Raw genomic sequence first — 7,475 nt, forward strand, 5'->3', positions numbered from 1 at the left:
CGCGCCGGTCCGAGTGCATGCCGGATGCCGGTACGACACAGCGACTGTAATCGCCGCGGGTGCGCTGCAATGACACACAAACCATGGTCAGCATGCAATATCTAGAAACCTACCTCTTATTAGAAATACCTCTGTAGAGAAATATAAACTATCTCAGGGGAACATAAGTGATAACTCTTAGCCTGAAAGTAGTGATTTCTTATGTTTCCATAAGTGATCTGATACTTTTCAGTACTCCTGGCATTACATCAAGTGTATATAATACAGTATCGCTAGCATATATTAAAACATTCACACATCATTTTTTCTACCAATATATGCACTGACATGCATTTCGAACTAGATTTGTTTATACATGTCAACATCATTGGCACCTGAATCTTGTATCTCATGAATGCAAGCACAAGTTTGCTGTTCTTTTGCAGTTTTATCAGTAGTAAGTCAATAATCGAGACCTAATCTGTCTACACGTTATTTTATTTGGGAGATAATTTAATAGAAATGACTCCTAAGCTTAATTAAGAGACAACTCCTAATCTTGATATATTTAACTCTTTAGTTTAAACAAACACGAACTTTCTCAGAAGGACATTAGAGACATAACGTTTAATCTTCAGTGACAAGCAATACCTTCATATCGTTTGATGAGCACACGCATGTCGTTGCTGTTTGCGAGCTCATAAGAGCTGCGCCACTGGTGGTTGAGGAAGCGCGTGTCCGCCCCGTAGCTAAGCAGCAACATCACCATCGCCGCGTTGTTATTGTGCACAGCATAGTGCAGCGGTATCACGTGCCATTTGATAGCATTCACTCGCGCGCCTGAAGGCAAATGAAGGATCAAGTCAACGTTACACGGATCGTTTGGATCCTGGGAATAACCTAGTAGTTCTAGAATGCTAAAATGACATTTTCCAGGTCTTTAAAGTCCTACGGTAAGAGGGGAGGGAGAAGTGACTTTCCATTGAGACATGCTTTGCAGTTTGGACCAGGGTGACAGGGTCCCATTGTGAGAAACAAGTGCCGCAGAGCGACAGCGCTCAACTGACATGTACTGTAGCCAGGTATTCTTCTGATAAACTCACTGGCAACCGAATCAAGTGCGCCCTCCCGCCACCGTGTCGATAGGCTTAATTGCTAGATACCGGGTAGTAGCAGTAATAAAGATGATAGCTGTGTAACTTTAAATGACTTCGACTAGTATTACACTTTATCACACACACGGCGGCAGCATTAGTGCGTGGTGGGGGGGAGGCGTGGGGGGATGGAGGGGGCTCTAATAGCAAAAGCAGTTTAGTCCTTTGTTAACAGTCAACAAATCCATGTTTAACCCTCTTGAGGGTCAAAAGGTTATCAGACACTTACTCTTCGCACGTCAGCGGAAAGTAGATTTCATGGTCCTTTCAATAAAGTGATAAAAATGGTTGGTCAGCACTGAAACAAAAAAGTTTTGCACTCTGTCCGTTAGACCATGTCCTCAGAAAATGACTGATATCTGACCTTTCCCCCACTGCTCTTTGACCTGTGACCTCCAATTTCGCACTGGTGATGGGTTTCCTCCCCATCACACTATACACCGAATATTAAGAGCGTAGGTCGAGCCTTTAAGATTTGTGCCGCAATTCCGTATTTCCTCCTATACCTTAAGTTAAGGGGGAGATATTCCCCCTCCATTGACACATCTTGTCCTTTGACCCTTGACCCCCAAATACGACATCCCGAGTTCCTTTCACAATCCCCCCTGACGTCCCGAATATCAAGATCGTACGTTGAGCGGTTAAGATTTGTGTCGTAACTGTTGACACACGGACGGACGGACGGACATTCATGCGATTCTACAAGCTGCATCTGACTTCGTCAGCTGAGCTAACAAAATTAGTCTTAACATTAGTCATAGCATTAACTTTGACTCCTAGCTAGACCATTGACAAAAACATTGTAAAGTTACAACAATGATAAATCCCAGCAATTTACCTCTTAAAGTGAGGATTTCTCATGTTTTTACCAACCGTTCTGATACTTATACCAGTACTCCTTGCATAACACCAAATGTATAAGAAACAAGTGCTATCTTAGCATTAACATTTTCCTTAAAGGCACAGAATGCCCCATAGTTAGCGTTTTCTCTCGTTAGATATGTCACTAGACCAACAGTTCCCAGTTTGGGAGGGGCTTATAGCCGCTGGCCCCAACCCTCTTCGCCTATTGGCTGTCTATGTAGTATGTGCGCGTGCATGCATGTGTGTATGTGCATGCGAGCATGAGACAGACAGACAGATACAAAGTGAGAAGGAGAAAGTGGGGAGAGAGGGAGGGGAGGAGAAAAAATAGCGAGAAAGAAGGGCTCAGACAGTAATGCAGAGACAGAGCACAATTACAAATGAAAGTGTCAATGACACTGTAGCTCACCACAAAAAAGGACACAAATGAGTGAGTAAGAAGAAGTCAGTTTTAATTGAGCAACCATCGACGTACATTACAGAAACGATTGCCATCTGTATATCGCAATAATAATTTATAAACCAAAATGAATCACAATTTGTGACCGTAGATGGCGCTATACCTGCTTTGTAGCAATGGCGTTTGAAATAAATAGGTTATGCTGCGTTCCTACATGTTTTGTAAAACTTTATCCGAAAACGAGTTGGGATGTCGAAGCTGGGGGTCTAAGGTCAAAGGTCAAGAGGTGTAAAAGAAGGGGGAACATTCCCTCCTTAACTTAAGGTATAGGGAGGAAATGCAGAATTGCGGCACAAATCTAAACGGCTCGACCTAGGCTCGTGATAGTCGGTGTATAGCATCATGGTAGGAAAAGCCATCACTGTGCTGAAATTTGAGGTCACAGGTCAAATGTCAATGGGCACAGGGCAGATTTTAGACATTTTCTGAGGACATGGTCTGACGGAGCAATTGAAAAACTTTTCTCTTTCAGCGGTGACCTAGCATTTTTATGGCTTTATTGAAATGACTATGAAATGTACTTTCTGCTGACGTGCGAAGAGTAAGTGTCGGATAACCTTTTGACCCTCAAGAGGCGGGTTAAACATGGATTTGTTTACTGTTACTGTTAGAAAAAATTTGACTGCCGGGTTTGCTAGTAGAATCTATACATGCCTGGATGTATGAGGCTACAATGTCACAGTGAAATTTCTCCTAAGGTTTATGCTCCTTAAATCGTATAATTTCTATGGCATTCTGTACTGTCAGTGTGTTATATGTAACGTATGCCACTGCCAGTGGCCACTGCCAGTGCATGTGGTGGTGGTACTGTGTAGTTTTTGCCTGCGTTAATTAGTTACAGGTGGCAGCTCTCTATTTCAATCTGTAGGCTTGCGTAGGTAAATGGATGAGTGCTTACCTATTCTGTCTTGCAAATAGTTGTTGCTACTACGTATGATGGGAGCTTCCATCTTTAATCTGAAGACACTTAAACGTACGCGCCATCTCGTGGCAACTTTCATAACGATCCAAACGAACATTCCTTTGAAAAGGTTCCTGATACCATCCCTGTGCCTTCCACTGTTTCGGCGTGTATGTGAACACATTTGGGACTAACAGGGTTTACTAGAATCCCACCACTCCACCACAGAGTCACCGCAGTAGACGTTAGATGAGCGCTGTCGCTCCGCGGCACTTGTTTTTTTTTAAATATCAAAACCCCTAGCCCTTATTCATTCACATACCAAAAATGAGCAAAATCCGTTGAACCTGAACTGACTAATGGCAATTCCCATTTTTGCCAAAAAATTGCCGTGGCTCGAAAGTACGTCGACTGGCGTGCTTCAAAATAGGACGTTTAATATGGGAGCATAGCAGTAACAACTATACCCAATTTCAAACGTGGGACAAACCCGAGTTATCGTTGACCGTAGCGAAATGTTGACGGACGGACGGACGTACGACGGACGACTACCCATGGCAATAGCTCAGCTTGACGATGTCAAGGTGAGCTAAAAAGGACAGTCAGAGCGAAAGAGAGAGGAGAGAAGAGAGGTGAGAGGTGGGGAGACATATAGATAGGGAAGGGGAGCAAGATAATAACGGAAGCGGCATAGAGAGAGAGAGAGAGAAATACAGACAGAGAGAATGAGAAGTGAGGGAAGAGGTGAATAAGAGAGAGAGGTGAAGAACGGGGAGGGGTAGGGCCTACACCTAACATGCAAAAATATACACAAGCTTGCATTCATTTTTCAAGAACTTAAGAACTTGTTTAGCAATCGGTCGGTTTTTGTGTAGCACTAGATGGGAGGGGGCAGCTGTGTACACTGACCAGACCATGTAACATGTGTTTTGCAGGTGTTGCATGAATTAGTCAGCGAGGCTGGGCTGGGGTTGTTTCGGTGGTGGTCTGTGTAGACGGAGCATCGCGCATATTGTGCGGCTGCATTGATGTTAAAGGGAATTGGATAAGCGTGTTTTTAGGTTAGGCAGTTTATAGGGTCATTGTGAAATGGGGGTAGGACGCGGTCTGGGAGAACAGGTACATGTGCGGGCAGGATGTAGGAGTTTTGGGGGGAATATATAGGACAGAGATGTAGAAGTCGGGAGGTCTAGGGGTGATCGTGGGAGTGAGCGTTGTTGCGTTGTCTTGGTGAAAGTTGTGACTACACTGTGCAAGTTATTAAAGTTTATTGCAGTTACCACACAAGTTTTGGATTTATATCATCTTTCCTGTTTACAACCATTCATGGCGTTTCCCAGCCGCTGTTGCATCCAAGCAAAAACTCGTACACAGCCGAGCAGCTGTTTTTTACATGCTTTTCAGACTCTATTGTAGCTGTGGCGCCATCTTGGAGCAAAAAGAGAAAATTACTCAAGTTTCTGTACCTTTAACTTTATAATGTATCTGACAACGGGTCCCACGTGTGTTGTATCACCAGTTGACTAATGATTACCTCTCTGCAGCAGAGCCTCGGCACATTCGTGGTGGTTGTTGTAACATGCGGCGTGGAGAGCTGTACCGAGATGACAGTCATTAGCTTCTAGCTGCGCTCCATGTTCAAGCAGAATTTCGACACATTCTATGTGACCTGCAAATATCAGTATGTATGTTAGCACGTGTATTGGTGTGGCACATGCTACCATGAATTAGAGATATATACTACACATGTCCTAATAATGATGCCTAGCTGTAATGAATAGTAATAAGAGCCCATACGCTATTTTATGAGGCTCGTTTATTGAGTCTTTATAATACTAGGCAAATCTCTAACACCAATTATAATCACACATATCTAAATGGGTTACACTTCATCTACATGCTAGAGGTAGTTCTTCTCAACATTTACATTTTCCTTTGTTGGTATGAGTCCATCTTGCTATCTGCCATGGCCAATTAAATATCCGTTTTAACTGGTTGATGAGGCTGCCATATAGATGTCATTACCCCTGAGTGCTCCTTCGTGCAGAGGGGTGGTGACTAAGCACAGTGGGTTAACATCAGCGCCAGCATCTAGCAATAACTTTGCAGATTCCACACAACCCTTTGCACATGCATCACAGAGAGGGGTGCTGCCATCTATGTTCTGAGCATTCACCTGCAAGATTGACATTCAATTTCCACATGTAATTTATTTTACATATCAATTCAATCCTTCGTTGATCTACCTGCATCGATCACTTTGGTTTTACTTTATAATACAATCAGCTACTTTTCTTCTTGGTTATATATGACATTTATCTCCTTGATCATTGATGAGCACTCCTGTACAGCTGAATTATTCTCTTGGTATTGTACCTTATGTATATGTTTGCCATAAGCAATTAACCAATCTGCTTGGCGTGATTCGCAGGCAGTTCTAGCCAATTATTACTGTGAAATTAATGAGCGATCTAAACGACAATGCTTCGCAAAAATATGCCGCAAAGTCAACAATTTGGCGTGCTTGTGCGAAAAACAATTACAAACTTCCTCTAGCTTAACCAGCCTACCAACAATATGCAAGCGGCTGTGATTATCTCGTTTAGATAGATTTTTCTTAGGTCCAAATTTCATTTACGTACTTCACCCCTGTCCATTGCTGTTACGCATTCAGGAGCTTTGATAGATGCTGCTACACATTCCCCATACCTACCAGAGCTCCGTAACTTATCAGCAGTCTCACACAGTCGGCACGTCCATTTATTGCCGCCTCGTGCAGAGGTGACACACGGTCAAAGTTCTGCCTGTTGACAGAGCATCCCTCGTCCAGCAGCTGCTTCAGGGTCGGCAGGTCACCAGTGCTGGCTGCGATGTGCAGCGCGTTGTAAGACTGGTCCTGGCAGCCAGGTGCCTCTGTGCGACCTGATCAGTATAATAATAAGGTAAATACACATCTGCCCAAGCTATACTAAAGGCAAGAAGCATTATAAATATGATCAAGAGGTAATCGTACATAATAGATATCAAAATATTATTATCTCTTGATGTAACCTCATTGCTCAAACAGTACAAGGCTCTCTGTACACCTGTATGGCCTTGACTCTTGGCACTTTTTCTTTGACCTCATCAAGGAGTTCAAAGGTGTTCACAGGAGTTTTCAAGCTATTTATTTATTATTTACTTATATATTTATTTAAATACAATACCTTGGTAAAATATATATCAACATGAGCTTGCAAGCTCCTCGTGTCATTGCAATAATAAACAAGTGCCGCAGTGCGACAGGGCTCATCTGGTGTCTGGTGTTCTGCTGATAAATTCATTTGTGCATAGCAAGACGTCTTATAAATAATTACGTCTTCTTTATTCTTGTTTGACTTTCGTAGCCAATTGGAACAAATATATCAGCTACACTTTCGCACCCACCTAATCTCTATGCATTGCAGACACATTGCATTGGCAACAATTATGATTAGAAGCGTGCCAGCCATGGGCTGCCCCGTGTTTTTGCCTACCCACACGAGCATTCACTGATTCAGCCTTCAGGGTGCTATAGACAGACTGCTTTAGAAAATAATATGATTTAAGGAGCATAAACCTTGTTCAACAAACATTTCGCTTGCAATTAAACTGTGCAACTGTAACCTCACATTCACACAGGTATGGGCTCTAATAATAGCAAAAGCAGTTCAGTCCTTTGTTAACAGTCAACAAATCAATGTTTAACCCTCCTCTTGAGGGTCAAAAGGTTATCCGATACTTACTCTTCGCATGTCAACAAAAAGTACATTTCATGGTCCTTTCAATAAAGCCATAAAAATGGTAGGTCACCGCTGAAGCGAAAAATGTTTTTCCATCGCTCCGTCAGACCATGTCCTCAGAAAATGTCTAAAATCTGCCCTGTGCCCCATTGACCTTTGGCCTGTGACCTCCAATTTCGGCACAGTCATGGCTTTTCCTACCACGATGCTATACACCGACTATCACGAGCCTAGGTCGAGCCGTTTAGATTTGTGCCGCAATTCTGCATTTCCTCCATATACCTTAAGTTAAGGAGGGAATGTTTCCTTCTTTTACACCTCTTGACCTTTGACCTTTGACCCCCAGCTTCGACATC

This window comes from Priapulus caudatus, unplaced genomic scaffold (assembly GCF_000485595.1).
Source record: "Priapulus caudatus unplaced genomic scaffold, Priapulus_caudatus-5.0.1 Scaffold1576, whole genome shotgun sequence".
NCBI classification, from domain to species: Eukaryota; Metazoa; Priapulida; class Priapulimorpha; order Priapulimorphida; family Priapulidae; genus Priapulus; species Priapulus caudatus.